The sequence below is a fragment of the Oncorhynchus keta genome, chromosome 14 (genome assembly GCF_023373465.1).
Source record: "Oncorhynchus keta strain PuntledgeMale-10-30-2019 chromosome 14, Oket_V2, whole genome shotgun sequence".
Taxonomy (NCBI): Eukaryota; Metazoa; Chordata; class Actinopteri; order Salmoniformes; family Salmonidae; genus Oncorhynchus; species Oncorhynchus keta.
The window spans coordinates 4,439,827-4,461,122 of record NC_068434.1 but is presented as its reverse complement, the minus strand read 5'-3'; the positions used below and the strand labels follow the sequence as shown (position 1 = coordinate 4,461,122).

General features: G+C 44.0%; 1 long non-coding RNA gene across 5 annotated transcripts; it reads right to left on the bottom strand.

Annotated features, from left to right (window-relative positions):
- Window positions 1-18,645: 18,645 nt before the first annotated feature.
- Window positions 18,646-20,972, bottom strand: LOC127907395 (uncharacterized). 5 transcript variants are annotated; one of them, XR_008064325.1, is made up of 4 exons: window positions 20,879-20,972; window positions 20,310-20,461; window positions 18,828-18,903; window positions 18,646-18,789 (listed from the first exon to the last, which is right to left on the bottom strand). It is a non-coding gene; the product is annotated as an uncharacterized LOC127907395 (long non-coding RNA). The 5 variants fall into 5 exon arrangements; XR_008064326.1 differs by lacking the exon at window positions 20,310-20,461 and adding an exon at window positions 19,778-19,929; XR_008064328.1 differs by lacking the exon at window positions 20,310-20,461 and adding an exon at window positions 19,208-19,397.
- Between the last annotated feature and the right edge of the window lie 324 nt (window positions 20,973-21,296).

Genomic DNA, 21,296 nt, shown 5'->3' with positions numbered 1-21,296 from the left:
TGCCCATCTCCTCTATCATTTACCCATCTCCTCTATCATTACCCATCTCCTCTATCATTGCCCATCTTCTAACATTTACCCATCTCCTCTATCATTTACCATCTCCTCTATCATTACCCATCTCCTCTATCATTACCCATCTCCTTCTATCTCCTCTTACCCCATCTCCTCTATCATTACCCATCTCCACTGTTGTTACCCATCTCCTCTATCATTACCATCTCCTCTATCATTACCATCTCCTCTATCATTGCCATCTCCTCATTACCCATCTCCACTGTTGTTGCCCATCTCCTCTCTTACCCATCTCCTCTATCATTGCCCATCTCCACTGTTGCCCATCTCCTCTATCATTACCCATCTCCTCTATCATTACCCATCTCCTTATCATTACCCATCTCCTCTATCATTACCCATCTCCTCTATCATTACCATCTCCTCTATCATTACCCATCTCCTCTATCATTACCCATCTCCTCTATCATTACCCATCTCCTCTATCATTACCCATCTCCTCTATCATTACCCATCTCCTCTATCATTACCCATCTCCTCTATCATTACCCATCTCCTCTATCATTACCCATCTCCTCTATCATTGCCATCTCCTCTATCATTACCCATCTCCTCTATCATTACCCATCTCCTCTATCATTACCCATCATTACCTCTCCTCTATCATTACCCATCTCCTCTATCATTACCCATCTCCTCTATCATTGCCCATCTCCTCTATCATTACCCATCTCCTCTATCATTGCCCATCTCCTCTATCGTGCCATCTCCTCTATCATTACCCATCTCCTCTATCATTGCCCATCTCCTCTATCATTACCCATCTCCTCTATCATTACCCTATCATTACCACATGTTGTTACCCATCTCCTCTATCATTACCCATCTCCTCTATCATTACCCATCTCCTCTATCATTACCCATCTTCTATCATTACCCATCTCCTCTATCATTACCCATCTCCACTGTTGTTACTATCATTACCCATCTCCTCTATCATTACCCATCTCCTCTATCATTACCCATCTCCCTATCATTACCCATCTCCACTGTTGTTACCCATCTCCTCTATCATTACCCATCTCCACTATCATTACCCATCTCCTCTATCATTACCCATCTCCTCTGTCATTACCCATCTCCTCTATCATTACCCTCCATCTCCCATCTCTCTATCATTACCCATCTCCTCTATCATTACCCATCTCCTCTATCATTACCCATCTCCTCTATCATTACCCATCTCCACTCTATCATCCTACCCATCTCCTCTATCATTACCCATCTCCTCTATCATTACCCATCTCCTCTATCATTACCCATCTCCACTATCATTACCCATCTCCTCTATCATTACCCATCTCCTCTATCATTACCCATCTCCTCTATCATTACCCATCTCCTCTATCATTACCCATCTCCTCTATCATTACCCATCTCCTCTATCATTACCCATCTCCACTGTTGTTACCCATCTCCTCTATCATTACCCATCTCCTCTATCATTACCCATCTCCTCTATCATTACCCATCTCCTCTATCATTACCCATCTCCTCTATCATTACCCATCTCCACTATCATTACCCATCTCCTCTATCATTACCCATCTCCTCTATCATTACCCATCTCCTCTATCATTACCCATCTCCTCTATCATTACCCATCTCCTCTATCATTACCCATCTCCACTATCATTACCCATCTCCTCTATCATTACCCATCTCCTCTATCATTACCCATCTCCTCTATCATTACCCATCTCCTCTATCATTACCCATCTCCACTGTTGTTACCCATCTCCTCTATCATTACCCATCTCCTCTATCATTACCCATCTCCTCTATCATTACCCATCTCCTCTATCATTACCCATCTCCACTGTTGTTACCCATCTCCTCTATCATTACCCATCTCCTCTATCATTACCCATCTCCTCTATCATTACCCATCTCCTCTATCATTACCCATCTCCACTGTTGTTACCCATCTCCTCTATCATTACCCATCTCCTCTATCATTACCCATCTCCTCTATCATCTACCCATCATTACCATCTCCTCATTTACCCATCTCCTCTATCATTACCCATCTCCACTATTGTTACCCATCTCCTCTATCATTACCCATCTCCACTATCATTACCCATCTCCTCTATCATTACCCATCTCCTCTATCATTACCCATCTCCTCTATCATTACCCATCTCCACTATCATTTACCCATCTCCTCTATCATTACCCATCTCCACTGTTGTTACCCATCTCCTCTATCATTACCCATCTCCTCTATCATTACCCATCTCCTCTATCATTACCCATCTCCTCTATCATTACCCATCTCCTCTATCATTACCCATCTCCACTCCATATCATCCCATCCTCTATCATTACCCATCTCCTCTATCATTACCCATCTCCTCTATCATTACCCATCTCCACTATCATTACCCATCTCCTCTATCATTACCCATCTCCTCTTACCCATCTCCACCGTTTACCCATCTCCTCTATCATTACCCCATTCCACTATCATTACCTCTATCATTACCCATCTCCACTGTTGTTACCCATCTCCTCTATCATTACCCATCTCCTCTATATCATTACCCATCTCCTCTATCATTACCCATCTCCTCTATCATTACCCATCTCCTCTATCATTACCCATCTCCTCTATCATTACCCATCTCCTCTATCATTACCCATCTCCACTGTTCTCCTATTACCCATCTCCTCTATCATTACCCATCTCCTCTATCATTACCCATCTCCTCTATCATTACCCATCTCCTCTATCATTACCCATCTCCTCTATCATTACCCATCTCTCTATCATTACCCATCTCCTCTATCATTACCCATCTCCTCTATCATTACCCATCTCCTCTATCATTACCCATCTCCTCTATCATTACCATCTCTCTATCATTACCCATCTCCTCTATCATTACCCATCTCCTCTATCATTACCCATCTCCTCTATCATTACCCATCTCCTCTATCATTACCCATCTCCACTATCATTACCCATCTCCTCTATCATTACCCATCTCCACTATCATTACCCATCTCCTCTATCATTACCCATCTCCTCTATCATTACCCATCTCCTCTATCATTACCCATCTCCTCTGTCATCCCATCTCTCTATCATTACCCATCTCCTCTATCATTACCCATCTCCTCTATCATTACCCATCTCCACTGTTGTTACCCATCTCCTCTATCATTACCCATCTCCTCTATCATTACCCATCTCCTCTATCATTACCCATCTCCTCTATCATTACCCATCTCCACTGTTGTTACCCATCTCCTCTATCATTACCCATCTCCTCTCTCCTCTATCATTACCCATCTCCTCTATCATTACCCATCTCCTCTATCATCTACATTACCATCTCCACTTGTTGTTACCCATCTCCTCTATCATTACCCATCTCTCTATCATTACCCATCTCCTCTATCATTACCCATCTCCTCTATCATTACCCATCTCCACTATCATTACCATCTCCTCTATCATTACCCATCTCCTATCATTACCCATCTCCTCTATTTACCCATCTCCACTGTTGTTACCCATCTCCTCTATCATTACCCATCTCCTCTATCATTACCCATCTCCTCTATCATTACCCATCTCCTCTATCATTACCCATCTCCTCTATCATTACCCATCTCCACTGTTGTTACCCATCTCCTCTATCATTACCCATCTCCTCTATCATTACCCATCTCCACTATCATTACCCATCTCCTCTATCATTACCCATCTCCACTGTTGTTACCCATCTCCTCTATCATTACCCATCTCCTCTATCATTACCCATCTCCTCTATCATTACCCATCTCCTCTATCATTACCCATCTCCACTGTCATTACCCATCTCCTCTATCATTACCCATCTCCTCTATCATTACCCATCTCCTCTATCATTACCCATCTCCACTGTTGTTACCCATCTCCTCTATCATTACCCATCTCCTCTATCATTACCCATCTCCTCTATCATTACCCATCTCCACTGTTGTTACCCATCTCCTCTATCATTACCCATCTCCTCTATCATTACCCATCTCCTCTATCATTACCCATCTCCTCTATCATTACCCATCTCCTCTATCATTACCCATCTCCACTGTTGTTACCCATCTCCTCTATCATTACCCATCTCCTCTATCATTACCCATCTCCACTGTTGTTACCCATCTCCTCTATCATTACCCATCTCCACTGTTGTTACCCATCTCCTCTATCATTACCCATCTCCTCTATCATTACCCATCTCCTCTATCATTACCCATCTCCTCTATCATTACCCATCTCCTCTATCTCCTCCTCTATCATTACCCATCTCCACTATTTTACCCATCTCCTCTATCATTACCCATCTCACATTACCCATCTCCTCTATCATTACCCATCTCCTCTATCATTACCCATCTCCTCTATCATTACCCATCTCCACTGTTGTTACCCATCTCCTCTATCATTACCCATCTCCTCTATCATTTACCCATCTCCCATCTCCTCTATCATTACCCATCTCCTCTATCATTACCCATCTCCTCTATCATTACCCATCTCCTCTATCATTACCCATCTCCACTGTTGTTACCCATCTCCTCTATCATTACCCATCTCCTCTATCATTACCCATCTCCTCTATCATTACCCATCTTCTATCTTACCCATCTCTCATCATTACCCATCTCCTCTATCATTACCCATCTCCACTGTTGTTACCCATCTCCTCTATCATTCCACCCATCTCCTCTATCATTACCCATCTCCACTGTTGTTACCCATCTCTTCTATCATTACCCATCTCCCATCTCCTCTATCCATCTCCTCTGGTTGTTACCCATCTCCTCTATCATTACCCATCTCCACCGTTGTTACTCTCTTCTATCATTGCCCATCTCCTCTATCATTACCCATCTCCTCTATCAGTACCCATCTCCTCTATCATTACCCATCTCCTCTATCATTACCCATCTCCACTGTTGTTACCCATCTCCTCTGTCATTACCCATCTCCTCTATCATTACCCATCTCCTCTATCATTACCCATCTCCTCTATCATTACCCATCTCCTCTATCATTACCCATCTCCACTGTTGTTACCCATCTCCTCTATCATTACCCATCTCCTCTATCATTACCCATCTCCTCTATCATTACCCATCTCCTCTATCATTACCCATCTCCACTGTTGTTACCCATCTCCTCTATCATTACCCATCTCCTCTATCATTACCCATCTCCTCTATCATTACCCATCTCCTCTATCATTACCCATCTCCACTGTATGTTACCCATCTCCTCTATCATTACCCATCTCCTGTTCATTACCCATCTCCTCTATCATTACCCATCTCCTCTATCATTACCCATCTCCACTGTTGTTACCCATCTCTTCTATCATTACCCTCTATCTCCTCTATCATTACCCATCTCCTCTATCATTACCCATCTCCACTATCATTACCCATCTATCATTACCCATCTCCTCTATCATTACCCATCTCTCTCCTCTATCATTATCTCCTCTATTACCCATCTCCTCTATCATTACCCATCTCCACTATCATTACCCATCTTACCTCTATCATTACCCATCTCCTATCATTACCCATCTCCTCTATCATTACCCATCTCCTCTATCATTTACCCATCTCCTCTATCATTACCCATCTCCTCTATCATTACCCATCTCCACTGTTGTTACCCATCTCCTCTATCATTACCCATCTCCTCTATCATTACCCATCTCCTCTATCATTACCCATCTCCTCTATCATTACCCATCTCCACTGTTGTTACCCATCTCCTCTATCATTACCCATCTCCTCTATCATTACCCATCTCCTCTATCATTACCCATCTCCTCTATCATTACCCATCTCCTCTATCATTACCCATCTCCTCTATCATTACCCATCTCCTCTATCATTACCCATCTCCTCTATCATTACCCATCTCCTCTATCATTACCCATCTCCTCTATCATTACCCATCTCCTCTATCATTACCCATCTCCTCTATCATTACCCATCTCCTCTATCATTACCCATCTCCACTGTTGTTACCCATCTCCTCTATCATTACCCATCTCCTCTATCATTACCCATCTCCTCTATCATTACCCATCTCCACTGTTGTTACCATCTCCTCTATCTCCTCTTACCCATCTCCTCTATCATTACCCATCTCCTCTATCATTACCCATCTCCTCTATCATTACCCATCTCCTCTATTTACCCATCTCCTCTATCATTACCCATCTCCACTGTTGTTACCCATCTCCTCTATCATTACCCATCTCCTCTATCATTACCCATCTCCTCTATCATTACCCATCTCCTCTATCATTACCCATCTCCATCTCTCCTCTATCATTACCCATCTCCTCTATCATTACCCATCTCCACTGTTGTTACCATTCCATCTCCTCTATCATTACCCATCTCCTCTATCATTACCCATCTCCTCTATCATTGCCCATCTCCTCTATCATTACCCATCTCCTCTACTATCCCATCTCCCTATCTTACCTCTCCTCTATCATTACCCATCTCCACTGTTGTTACCCATCTCCTCTATCATTACCCATCTCCACTGTTGTTACCCATCTCCTATCATTACCCATCTCCTCTATCATTACCCATCTCCTCTATCATTACCCATCTCCTCTATCATTACCCATCTCCTCTATCATTACCCATCTCCTCTATCATTACCCATCTCCTCTATCATTACCCATCTCCTCTATCATTACCCATCTCTCTATCATTACCCATCTCCTCTATCATTACCCATCTCCTCTATCATTACCCATCTCCACTCTCCACTGTTGTTGCCCATCTCCTCTATCATTACCCATCTCCTCTATCATTACCCATCTCCTCTATCATTTACCCATCTCCACTGTTGTTACCCATCTCCTCTATCATTCCCCATCTCCTCTCCACTGTCATTACCCATCTCCTCTGTCATTTATCTCCCATCCCATCTCTCTATCATTACCCATCTCCTCTATCATTACCCATCTCCTCTATCATTACCCATCTCCTCTATCATTACCCATCTCCTCTATCATTACCCATCTCCTCTATCATTACCCATCTCCTCTATCATTACCCATCTCCACTATGTTGCCATCTCCTCTATCATTACCATCTCCTCTATCATTACCCATCTCCTTCTATCATTACCCATCTCCTCTATCATTACCCATCTCCTCTATCATTACCCATCTCCACTGTTGTTACCCATCTCCTCTATCATTACCCATCTCCTCTCTCCTCTATCATTACCCATCTCCTCTATCATTACCCATCTCCTCTATCATTACCCATCTCCTCTATCATTACCCATCTCCTCTATCATTACCCATCTCCACTATCATTACCCATCTCCTCTATCATTACCCATCTCTGTTGTTACCCATCTATCATTTACCCATCTCCTCTATCATTACCCATCTCCATCTGTTGTTACCATCTCCTCTATCATTACCCATCTCCACTATCATTACCCATCTCTTCTATCATTACCCATCTCTCCTCTATCATTACCCATCTCCTCTATCATTACCCATCTCCTCTATCATTACCCATCTCCACTGTTGTTACCATCTCCTCTATCATTACCCATCTCCTCTATCATTACCCATCTCCTCTATCATTACCCATCTCCACTATCATTACCCATCTCCTCTATCATTACCCATCTCCTCTATCATTACCCATCTTCTCTATCCCATCTATCATTACCCATCTCCTATCATTACCCATCTCCTCTATCATCATTACCCATCTCCTCTATCATTACCCATCTCCTCTATCATTACCCATCTCCTCTATCATTACCCATCTCCACTGTTGTTACTATCATCATTACCCATCTCCTCTATCATTACCTATCTCCTCTATCATTATCTCCATCATTACCCATCTATCATTACCCATCTCCACTATCATTACCCATCTCCTCTATCATTACCCATCTCCTCTATCATTACCCATCTCTCCTCTATCATTACCCATCTCCTCTATCATTACCCATCTCCTCTATCATTACCCATCTCCTCTATCATTACCCATCTCCACTGTTGTTACCCATCTCCTCTATCATTACCCATCTCCTCTATCATTTACCATCTCCTCTATCATTACCCATCTCCTCTATCATTACCCATCTCCTCTATCATTACCCATCTCCACTGTTGTTACCCATCTCCTCTATCATTACCCATCTCCTCTATCATTACCCATCTCCTCTATCATTACCCATCTCCTCTATCATTACCCATCTCCTCTATCATTACCCATCTCCTCTGTTATCATTACCCATCTCCTCTATCATTACCCATCTCCATCTCTCTCCACTATCATTACCCATCTCCTCTATCATTACCCATCTCCTCTATCATTACCCATCTCCACTGTCATTACCCATCTCCTCTGAATCATTACCCATCTCCACTGTTGTTACCCATCTCCTCTATCATTACCCATCTCCTCTATCATTACCTGGCTCCACTGTCATTACCCATCTCCTCTATCATTACCCATCTCCACTATCATTACCCATCTCCTCTATCATTACCCATCTCCTCTATCATTACCCATCTCCTCTGTTGTTACCCATCTCCTCTATCATTACATTACCCATCTCCACTGTTGTTACCCATCTCCTCTATCATTACCCATCTCCTCTATCATTACCCATCTCCTCTATCATTACCCATCTCCTCTATCATTACCTATCCCATCTCCTCTGTTACCCATCTCCACTATCATTACCCATCTCCTCTGGTTACCCATCTCCTCTATCATTACCCATCTCTGGATCATTACCCATCTCCACTGTTGTTACCCATCTCCTCTATCATTACCCATCTCCTCTATCATTACCCATCTCCACTGTCATTACCCATCTCCTCTATCATTACCCATTCTCTATCATTACCCATCTCCACTATTAGTCAAACCCATCTCCTCTATCAACCCATCTCTCTATCATTACCCATCTCCTCTATCATTACCCATCTCCTTATCATTACCCATCTCCTCTATCATTACCCATCTCCTCTATCATTACCCATCTCCTCTATCATTACCCATCCTTGTTACCCATCTCCTCTATCATTACCCATCTCCTCTGTCATTACCCATCTCCTCTATCATTACCCATCTCCTCTATCATTAATCTCCTATCATTACCTATCTCCACTATCATTACCCATCTCCTCTATCATTACCCATCTCCTCTCATTGCCCTCTCCACTATCATTTACCCATCTCCTCTATCATTACCCATCTCCTCTATCATTACCATCTCCTCTAACCCATCTCCACTGTTGTTATCTCCATCTCCTCTATCATTACCCATCTCTCTATCATTACCCATCTCTCTCTATCATTACCCATCTCCTCTATCATTACCCATCTCCTCTATCATTACCCATCTCCATATCATTACCCATCTCCTCTATCATTACCCATCTCCTCTATCATTACCCATCTCCTCTATCATTACCCATCTCCACTATCATTACCCATCTCCTCTATCATTACCCATCTCCACTATCATTACCCATCTCCTCTATCATTACCCATCTCCTCTATCATTACCCATCTCCTCTATCATTACCCATCTCCTCTATCATTACCCATCTCCTCTATCATTACCCATCTCCTCTATCATTACCCATCTCCTCTATCATTACCCATCTCCTTGTTGTTATCATTGCCCATCTCCTCTATCATTACCCATCTCCTCTATCATTACCCATCTCCTCTATCATTACCCATCTCACTATCATTACCCATCTCCTCTATCATTACCACCTCTATCTTCTCCTCTATCATTACCTGGTCCTCTATCATTACCCATCTCCTCTATCATTACCCATCTCCTCTATCATTACCCATCTCCTCTATCATTACCCATCTCCTCTATCATTACCCATCTCCTCTATCATTACCCATCTCCTCTATCATTACCCATCTCCACTGTCATTACCCATCTCCTCTATCATTACCCATCTCCTCTGGTTACCATCTCCTCTATCATTACCCATCTCCTCTATCATTACCCATCTCCTCTATCATTACCCATCTCCTCTATCATTACCCATCTCCTCTATCATTACCCATCTCCTCTATCATTACCCATCTCCTCTATCATTACCCATCTCCACTGTTGTTACCCATCTCCTCTATCATTACCCATCTCCTCTATCATTACCCATCTCCTCTATCATTACCCATCTCCTCTATCATTACCCATCTCCTCTATCATTACCCATCTCCACTATCATTACCCATCTCCTCTATCATTACCCATCTCCTCTATCATTACCCATCTTCTCTATCATTACCCATCTCCTCTATCATTACCCATCTCCTCTATCATTACCCATCTCCTCTATCATTACCCATCTCCACTGTTGTTACCCATCTCCTCTATCATTACCCATCTCCTCTATCATTACCCATCTCCTCTATCATTACCCATCTCCTCTATCATTACCCATCTCCTCTATCATTACCCATCTCCTCTATCATTACCCATCTCCACTGTTGTTACCCATCTCCTCTATCATTACCCATCTCCACTGTTGTTACCCATCTCCTCTATCATTACCCATCTCCTCTATCATTACCCATCTCCTCTATCATTACCCATCTATCATTACCCATCTCCTCTATCATTACCCATCTCCTCTATCATTACCCATCTCCTCTATCATTACCCATCTCCTCTATCATTACCCATCTCCTCTATCATTACCCATTTCCATTACTATCATTACCCATCTCCTCTATCATTACCCATCTCCTCTATCATTACCCATCTCCTCTATCATTACCCATCTCCTCTATCATTACCCATCTCCTCTATCATTACCCATCTCCTCTATCATTACCCATCTCCACTGTTGTTATATAAAGTAATCTCAATAGATTACATTTAATTCTAACACCTCTGAAATGCCTGGCTCTGAAATGCTTGGCTCTGAAATGCCTGGCTCTGAAATGCCTGGCTCTGAACTGCCTGGCTCTGGAAATGCCTGGCTGGAACTGCCTGGCTCTGAAATGCTTGGCTCTGAAATGCCTGGCTCTGAACTGCCTTGCTCTGAAACGCTTGGCTCTGAAATGCTTGGCTCTGAAATGCTTGGCTCTGAAATGCTTGGCTAAAACACCTTATGTTAGAGTTATAATCCAATCAGGAAATCAGAGAATGGCTGGAATCATGGGTCAAGTTAAAGAGAACAATAATTTCTTTTTGGAAAACTTAAAATATAACATCCTTGTTTCCCTTAGTTCCAGACAGTTTAAGCTACTCATTTTTTTTTGTAATAAAAAATTAAAGCCTCGTCAAACGTAGTAAAAAATAAAAATAAAAGATTTAGCCTTAAAATAATAGTCCAACAAATGTATGCACATCTGAAAATAGGTTTTGAAAAATAATAATATATATATATATAAAAAAATATAGACAATTAGTTAACATACCTTGACCTAAATGAAATACAAAGACCTCTAGCACAATTAGCCTGGTCCCTGGTGGTGCAGGGTTGGAGGGGCTATAATCTTTGGATATAAAATATATGCATATTTCTGGTTGGTCCAACTGAATCTCATTCAGCACCCTATAGAGAACCTGGTCCAATTCTTCTGGGAATTAGCAAACAAGCGATGGGAAGTGGGCGACAACACCAAGACAAACCTCCCAGCACGCCCGGCCACAGCCACCCAGGACTGGAGGGCCTTCCAGGGCGCTCTCCTTTCAATACAAGACTTTCACACATTTCAATGGCCATTCCAACTTCAAAGAATCACATTTTCATTTCATTGTCTGTCATCTGCCAGTTCATTTGTATAAAGGGGGCCTTTTGCATGAACGCTACACAAAAGCCAGCGGCGGAGCTAGGCTATCTGGCTACAGGGCTAACTGGCTACAGGGCTAACTGGCTACAGGGCTATCTGGCTACAGGGCTAACTGGCTACAGGGCTAACTGGCTACAGAGCTAACTGGCTAACTGGCTACAGGGCTAACTGGCTACAGGGCTAACTGGCTACAGAGCTAACTGGCTAACTGGCTACAGGGCTAACTGGCTACAGGGCTAACTGGCTACAGAGCTAACTGGCTACAGGGCTAACTGGCTACAGAGCTAACTGGCTACAGGGCTATCTGGCTAACTGGCTACAGGGCTAACTGGCTACAGAGCTAACTGGCTAACTGGCTAGGGCTAACTGGCTACAGAGCTAACTGGCTAACTGGCTACAGGGCTAACTGGCTACAGGGCTAACTGGCTACAGAGCTAACTGGCTACAGAGCTAACTGGCTAACTGGCTACAGGGCTATCTGGCTACAGGGCTAACTGGCTACAGGGCTAACTGGCTACAGAGCTAACTGGCTACAGGGCTAACTGGCTACAGAGCTAACTGGCTACAGGGCTATCTGGCTACAGGGCTAACTGGCTACAGGGCTAACTGGCTACAGGGCTAACTGGCTACAGGGCTATCTGGCTAACAGGGCTAACTGGCTACAGAGCTAACTGGCTACAGAGCTAACTGGCTAACTGGCTACAGGGCTAACTGGCTACAGGGCTAACTGGCTACAGAGCTAACTGGCTACAGGGCTAACTGGCTACAGAGCTAACTGGCTACAGGGCTATCTGGCTACAGGGCTAACTGGCTACAGGGCTATCTGGCTAACTGGCTACAGGGCTAACTGGCTACAGGGCTAACTGGCTACAGAGCTAACTGGCTAACTGGCTACAGGGCTAACTGGCTACAGGGCTAACTGGCTACAGAGCTAACTGGCTAACTGGCTACAGGGCTAACTGGCTACAGGGCTAACTGGCTACAGAGCTAACTGGCTACAGAGCTAACTGGCTAACTGGCTACAGGGCTATCTGGCTACAGGGCTAACTGGCTACAGGGCTAACTGGCTACAGAGCTAACTGGCTACAGGGCTAACTGGCTACAGAGCTAACTGGCTACAGGGCTATCTGGCTACAGGGCTAACTGGCTACAGGGCTAACTGGCTAACTGGCTACAGGGCTATCTGGCTACAGGGCTAACTGGCTACAGAGCTAACTGGCTACAGAGCTAACTGGCTAACTGGCTACAGGGCTATCTGGCTACAGGGCTAACTGGCTACAGGGCTAACTGGCTACAGAGCTAACTGGCTACAGGGCTAACTGGCTACAGAGCTAACTGGCTACAGGGCTATCTGGCTACAGGGCTAACTGGCTACAGGGCTATCTGGCTAACTGGCTACAGGGCTAACTGGCTACAGGGCTAACTGGCTACAGAGCTAACTGGCTAACTGGCTACAGGGCTAACTGGCTACAGGGCTAACTGGCTACAGAGCTAACTGGCTAACTGGCTACAGGGCTAACTGGCTACAGGGCTAACTGGCTACAGAGCTAACTGGCTACAGAGCTAACTGGCTAACTGGCTACAGGGCTATCTGGCTACAGGGCTAACTGGCTACAGGGCTAACTGGCTACAGAGCTAACTGGCTACAGGGCTAACTGGCTACAGAGCTAACTGGCTACAGGGCTATCTGGCTACAGGGCTAACTGGCTACAGGGCTATCTGGCTAACTGGCTACAGGGCTAACTGGCTACAGGGCTAACTGGCTACAGAGCTAACTGGCTAACTGGCTACAGGGCTAACTGGCTACAGGGCTAACTGGCTACAGAGCTAACTGGCTAACTGGCTACAGGGCTAACTGGCTACAGGGCTAACTGGCTACAGGGCTAACTGGCTACAGGGCTAACTGGCTACAGGGCTAACTGGCTACAGGGCTAACTGGCTACAGGGCTAACTGGCTACAGGGCTATCTGGCTACAGGGCTAACTGGCTACAGAGCTATCTGGCTACAGAGCTAACTGGCTACAGGGCTAACTGGCTAACTGGCTACAGGGCTATCTGGCTACAGGGCTAACTGGCTACAGAGCTAACTGGCTAACTGGCTACAGGGCTATCTGGCTACAGGGCTATCTGGCTACAGGGCTAACTGGCTACAGGGCTAACTGGCTAACTGGCTACAGGGCTATCTGGCTACAGGGCTAACTGGCTACAGAGCTAACTGGCTAACTGGCTACAGGGCTATCTGGCTACAGGGCTAACTGGCTACAGAGCTATCTGGCTACAGGGCTAACTGGCTACAGAGCTAACTGGCTACAGAGCTATCTGGCTACAGAGCTATCTGGCTACAGGGCTAACTGGCTACAGAGCTAACTGGCTACAGGGCTATCTGGCTACAGGGCTAACTGGCTACAGGGCTATCTGGCTACAGGGCTAACTGGCTACAGAGCTAACTGGCTACAGAGCTATCTGGCTACAGGGCTAACTGGCTACAGAGCTAACTGGCTACAGAGCTAACTGGCTACAGGGCTAACTGGCTACAGGGCTATCTGGCTACAGGGCTAACTGGCTACAGAGCTAACTGGCTACAGGGCTATCTGGCTACAGGGCTAACTGGCTACAGGGCTAACTGGCTAACTGGCTACAGGGCTATCTGGCTACAGGGCTAACTGGCTAACTGGCTACAGGGCTATCTGGCTACAGGGCTAACTGGCTACAGAGCTAACTGGCTACAGGGCTAACTGGCTACAGGGCTAACTGGCTACAGGGCTAACTGGCTAACTGGCTACAGGGCTATCTGGCTACAGGGCTAACTGGCTACAGGGCTAACTGGCTACAGAGCTAACTGGCTACAGGGCTAACTGGCTACAGGGCTATCTGGCTACAGGGCTAACTGGCTACAGGGCTATCTGGCTACAGGGCTAACTGGCTACAGGGCTAACTGGCTACAGAGCTAACTGGCTACAGGGCTAACTGGCTACAGGGCTATCTGGCTACAGGGCTAACTGGCTACAGAGCTAACTGGCTACAGGGCTATCTGGCTACAGGGCTAACTGGCTACAGGGCTAACTGGCTACAGGGCTATCTGGCTACAGAGCTAACTGGCTACAGGGCTATCTGGCTACAGGGCTAACTGGCTACAGAGCTAACTGGCTACAGGGCTATCTGGCTACAGGGCTAACTGGCTACAGAGCTATCTGGCTACAGAGCTATCTGGCTACAGAGCTAACTGGCTACAGGGCTAACTGGCTACAGGGCTAACTGGTTACAGGGCTATCTGGCTACAGGGCTAACTGGCTACAGAGCTAACTGGCTACAGGGCTAACTGGCTACAGAGCTATCTGGCTACAGGGCTAACTGGCTACAGGGCTAACTGGCTACAGGGCTATCTGGCTACAGGGCTATCTGGCTACAGAGCTAACTGGCTACAGGGCTATCTGGCTACAGGGCTAACTGGCTACAGGGCTATCTGGCTACAGGGCTAACTGGCTACAGAGCTAACTGGCTACAGGGCTAACTGGCTACAGAGCTAACTGGCTACAGGGCTAACTGGCTACAGGGCTATCTGGCTACAGGGCTATCTGGCTACAGGGCTAACTGGCTACAGAGCTATCTGGCTACAGAGCTATCTGGCTACAGGGCTAACTGGCTACATAGCTAACCTGCTACAGAGCTAACCTGCTACAGAGCTAACTGGCTGGGAGGAGAGAGGAGAGAGGAGAGGGAGAGAGGAGAGAGGAGAGAGAGAGAGAAGAGAGAAGAGAGGAGAGAGGAGAGAGGAGAGAGAGAAGAGGGAGAGAGGTGAGAGGTGAGAGAAGAGAGAGAGAGAAGAGAAAGAGAGGAGAGAGAAGAGAAGAGAGAAGAGAGGAGAGAGAAGAGAGAAGAGAGAAGAGAGGAGAGAGAAGAGAGAAGAGAGAAGAGAAGAAGAGAGAGAAGAGGAGAAGAGAGAGAGAAGAGAAGAGAGAAGAGAGAAGAGAGGAGAGGAGAGGAGAGAGAAGAGAGAAGAGAGAAGAGAGGAGAGAGAGAGAGAGGAGAGAGAGAAGAGAGGAGAGAGGTGAGAGAAGAGAGGAGAGAGAAGAGAGAAGAGAGGAGAGAGGAGAGAGAAGAGAGAAGAGAGGAGAGAGAAGAGAGAAGAGAGGCGAGAGAAGAGAGAAGAGAGAAGAGAGGAGAGAGGAGAGAGGAGAGAGAGGAGAGAGGAGAGAGGAGAGAGAGAAGAGAGGAGAGAGGAGAGAGAGAAGAGAGGAGAGAGAAGAGAGAAGAGAGAAGAGAGGAGAGAGGAGAGAGAAGAGAGAAGAGAGAAGAGAGGAGAGAGAAGAGAGAAGAGAGAAGAGAGAAGAGAGGAGAGAGGAGAGAGAGAAGAGAGGAGAGAGGAGAGAGAAGAGAGGAGAGAGAAGAGAGAAGAGAGAAGAGAGGAGAGAGAAGAGAGGAGAGAGAAGAGAGAAGAGAGAGGAGAGAGGAGAGAGGAGAGAGAAGAGAGGAGAGAGGAGAGAGGAGAGGGAAAGAAAGGTTGAAGAGATATTGGTACTTATTTCCGGTCGCCATATCTAATTAACCTTAACAATTCCCACAGAGCTGAGCAAAACAGAGTACTTTCAGGAGGAGGAGGTTGAGGGGGAGACAGGAGAGGTCTAACAGGGAAAAACTGCTCATTATTACACCTGGTTTATAAGTGGTCTAACAGGGAAAAACTGCTCAATATTACACCTGGTTTATAAGTGGTCTAACAGGGAAAAACTGCTCAATATTACACCTGGTTTATAAGTGGTCTAACAGGGAAAAACTGCTCAATATTACACCTGCTTTATAAGTGGTCTAACGGGGAAAAACTGCTCATTATTACACCTGGTTTATAAGTGGTCTAACAGGGGAAAACTGCTCATTATTACACCTGGTTTATAAGTGGTCTAACAGGGAAAAACTGCTCAATATTACACCTGGTTTATAAGTGGTCTAACAGGGAAAAACTGCTCATTATTACACCTGGTTTATAAGTGGTCTAACAGGGAAAAACTGCTCAATATTACACCTGGTTTATAAGTGGTCTAACGGAGAAAAACTGCTCATTATTACACCTGGTTTATAAGTGGTCTAACAGGGAAAAACTGCTCATTATTACACCTGGTTTATAAGTGGTCTAACAGGGAAAAACTGCTCAATATTACACCTGGTTTATAAGTGGTCTAACAGGGAAAAACTGCTCAATATTACACCTGGTTTATAAGTGGTCTAACGGAGAAAAACTGCTCAATATTACACCTGGTTTATAAGTGGTCTAACAGGGAAAAACTGCTCAATATTACACCTGGTTTATTAGTGGTCTAACAGGGAAAAACTGCTCAATATTACACCTGGTTTATAAGTGGTCTAACAGGGAAAAACTGCTCAATATTACACCTGGTTTATAAGTGGTCTAACAGGGAAAAACTGCTCAATATTACACCTGGTTTATAAGTGGTCTAACAGGGAAAAACTGCTCATTATTACACCTGGTTTATAAGTGGTCTAACGGGGAAAAACTGCTCATTATTACACCTGGTTTATAAGTGGTCTAACAGGGAAAAACTGCTCATTATTACACCTGGTTTATAAGTGGTCTAACAGGGAAAAACTGCTCAATATTACACCTGGTTTATAAGTGGTCTAACGGGGAAAAACTGCTCATTATTACACATGGTTTATAAGTGGTCTAACAGGGAAAAACTGCTCAATATTACACCTGGTTTATAAGTGGTCTAACGGAGAAAAACTGCTCATTATTACACCTGGTTTATAAATCCTGGATAAATCCTGGATAAAAATTCATATAAATATATATATCCCCTTACACTGTGTATAAGACAGTCGTTTTGGAATTGTTAGTTAGATTACTTGTTGGTTTTTACTGCATTGTCAGAACTAGAAGCACAAGCATTTCGCTACACTCACATTAACATCTGCTAACCATGTGTATGTGACAAATAACATTTGATTTGATTTGATTTGATATTGTTGAGTGACGACAGATTAATTACAGATTGCATCCAAAATGGCACACTATTCCCACAGTGAAATGCTGAATACAACAGGTGTAGTAGACCTTACAGTGAAATGCTGAATACAACAGGTGTAGTAGACCTCACAGTGAAATGCTGAATACAACAGGTGTAGTAGACCTTACAGTGAAATGCTGAATACAACAGGTGTAGTAGACCTCACAGTGAAATGCTGAATACAACAGGTGTAGTAGACCTCACAGTGAAATGCTGAATACAACAGGTGTAGTAGACCTCACAGTGAAATGCTGAATACAACAGGTGTAGTAGACCTTACAGTGAAATGCTGAATACAACAGGTGTAGTAGACCTTACAGTGAAATGCTGAATACAACAGGTGTAGTAGACCTCACAGTGAAATGCTGAATACAACAGGTGTAGTAGACCTGAATACAACAGGTGTAGTAGACCTTACAGTGAAATGCTGAATACAACAGGTGTAATACAACAGTGTAGTAGACCTTACAGTGAAATGCTGAATACAACAGGTGTAGTAGACCTTACAGTGAAATGCTGAATACAACAGGTGTAGTAGACCTCACAGTGAAATGCTGAATACAACAGGTGTAGTAGACCTTACAGTGAAATGCTGAATACAACAGGTGTAGTAGACCTCACAGTGAAATGCTGAATACAACAGGTGTAGTAGACCTTACAGTGAAATGCTGAATACAACAGGTGTAGTAGACCTTACAGTGAAATGCTGAATACAACAGGTGTAGTAGACCTTACAGTGAAATGCTGAATACAACAGGTGTAGTAGACCTCACAGTGAAATGCTGAATACAACAGGTGTAGTAGACCTTACAGTGAAATGCTGAATACAACAGGTGTAGTAGACCTTACAGTGAAATGCTGAATACAACAGATGTAGTAGACCTCACAGTGAAATGCTGAATACAACAGATGTAGTAGACCTCACAGTGAAATGCTGAATACAACAGGTGTAGTAGACCTTACAGTGAAATGCTGAATACAACAGGTGTAGTAGACCTTACAGTGAAATGCTGAATACAACAGGTGTAGTAGACCTTACAGTGAAATGCTGAATACAACAGGTGTAGTAGACCTCACAGTGAAATGCTGAATACAACAGGTGTAGTAGACCTCACAGTGAAATGCTGAATACAACAGGTGTAGTAGACCTCACAGTGAAATGCTGAATACAACAGGTGTAGTAGACCTTACAGTGAAATGCTGAATACAACAGGTGTAGTAGACCTTACAGTGAAATGCTGAATACAACAGGTGTAGTCGACCTCACAGTGAAATGCTGAATACAACAGGTGTAGTAGACCTTACAGTGAAATGCTGAATACAACAGGTGTAGTAGACCTTACAGTGAAATGCTGAATACAACAGGTGTAGTAGACCTTACAGTGAAATGCTGAATACAACAGGTGTAGTAGACCTCACAGTGAAATGCTGAATACAACAGGTGTAGTAGACCTCACAGTGAAATGCTGAATACAACAGGTGTAGTAGACCTTACAGTGAAATGCTGAATACAACAGGTGTAGTAGACCTTACAGTGAAATGCTGAATACAACAGGTTTAGTAGACTTTACAGTGAAATGCTGAATACAACAGGTGTAGTAGACCTTACAGTGAAATGCTGAATACAACAGGTGTAGTAGACCTCACAGTGAAATGCTGAATACAACAGGTGTAGTAGACCTCACAGTGAAATGCTGAATACAACAGGTGTAGTAGACCTTACAGTGAAATGCTGAATACAACAGGTGTAGTAGACCTCACAGTGAAATGCTGAATACAACAGGTGTAGTAGACCTTACAGTGAAATGCTGAATACAACAGGTGTAGTAGACCTCACAGTGAAATGCTGAATACAACAGGTGTAGTAGACCTTACAGTGAAATGCTGAATACAACAGGTGTAGTAGACCTTACAGTGAAATGCTGAATACAACAGGTGTAGTAGACCTCACAGTGAAATGCTGAATACAACAGGTGTAGTAGACCTCACAGTGAAATGCTGAATACAACAGGTGTAGTAGACCTTACAGTGAAATGTTGAATACAACAGGTGTAGTAGACCTTACAGTGAAATGCTGAATACAACAGGTGTAGTAGACCTTACAGTGAAATGCTGAATACAACAGGTGTAGTAGACCTCACAGTGAAATGCTGAATACAACAGGTGTAGTAGACCTTACAGTGAAATGGTGAATACAACAGGTGTAGTAGACCTCACAGTGAAATGCTGAATACAACAGGTGTAGTAGACCTTACAGTGAAATGCTGAATACAACAGGTGTAGTAGACCTCACAGTGAAATGCTGAATACAACAGGTGTAGTAGACCTTACAGTGAAATGCTGAATACAACAGGTGTAGTAGACCTCACAGTGAAATGCTGAATACAACAGGTGTAGTAGACCTTACAGTGAAATGCTGAATACAACAGGTGTAGTAGACCTTACAGTGAAATGCTGAATACAACAGGTGTAGTAGACCTCACAGTGAAATGCTGAATACAACAGGTGTAGTAGACCTCACAGTGAAATGCTGAATACAACAGGTGTAGTAGACCTTACAGTGAAATGTTGAATACAACAGGTGTAGTAGACCTTACAGTGAAATGCTGAATACAACAGGTGTAGTAGACCTCAGTGAAATGCTGAATACAACAGGTGTAGTAGACCTCACAGTGAAATGCTGAATACAACAGGTGTAGTAGACCTTACACAGTGAAATGTGAATACAACAGGTGTAGTAGACCTCACAGTGAAATGCTGAATACAACAGGTGTAGTAGACCTTACAGTGAAATGCTGAATACAACAGGTGTTGTAGACCTTACAGTGAAATGCTGAATACAACAGGTGTAGTTGACCTTACAGTGAAATGTTGAATACAACAGGTGTAGTAGACCTTACAGTGAAATGCTGAATACAACAGGTGTAGTAGACCTTACAGTGAAATGCTGAATACAACAGGTGTAGTAGACCTCACAGTGAAATGCTGAATACAACAGATGTAGTAGACCTCACAGTGAAATGCTGACTTACAAGCCCTTAACCAGCAATGCAGTTTTAACAAAACATAACTGTTAAAACAAATTATTTACTAAAATAAACTGAAGTAAACAATACCATTTTTTTTAAAATAAAAAATGAAAGTAAAGAACAACAGCTCATCCTGGATGTCATTACGCTGCTCTGTCGATCGCCCCTCACACTCAGTTTAAAACAGACATCCTGGATGTCATTACGCTGCTCTGTCGATCGCCCCTCACACTCAGTTTAAAACAGACATCCTGGATGTCATTACGCTGCTCTGTCGATCGCCCCTCACACTCAGTTTAAAACAGACATCCTGGATGTCATT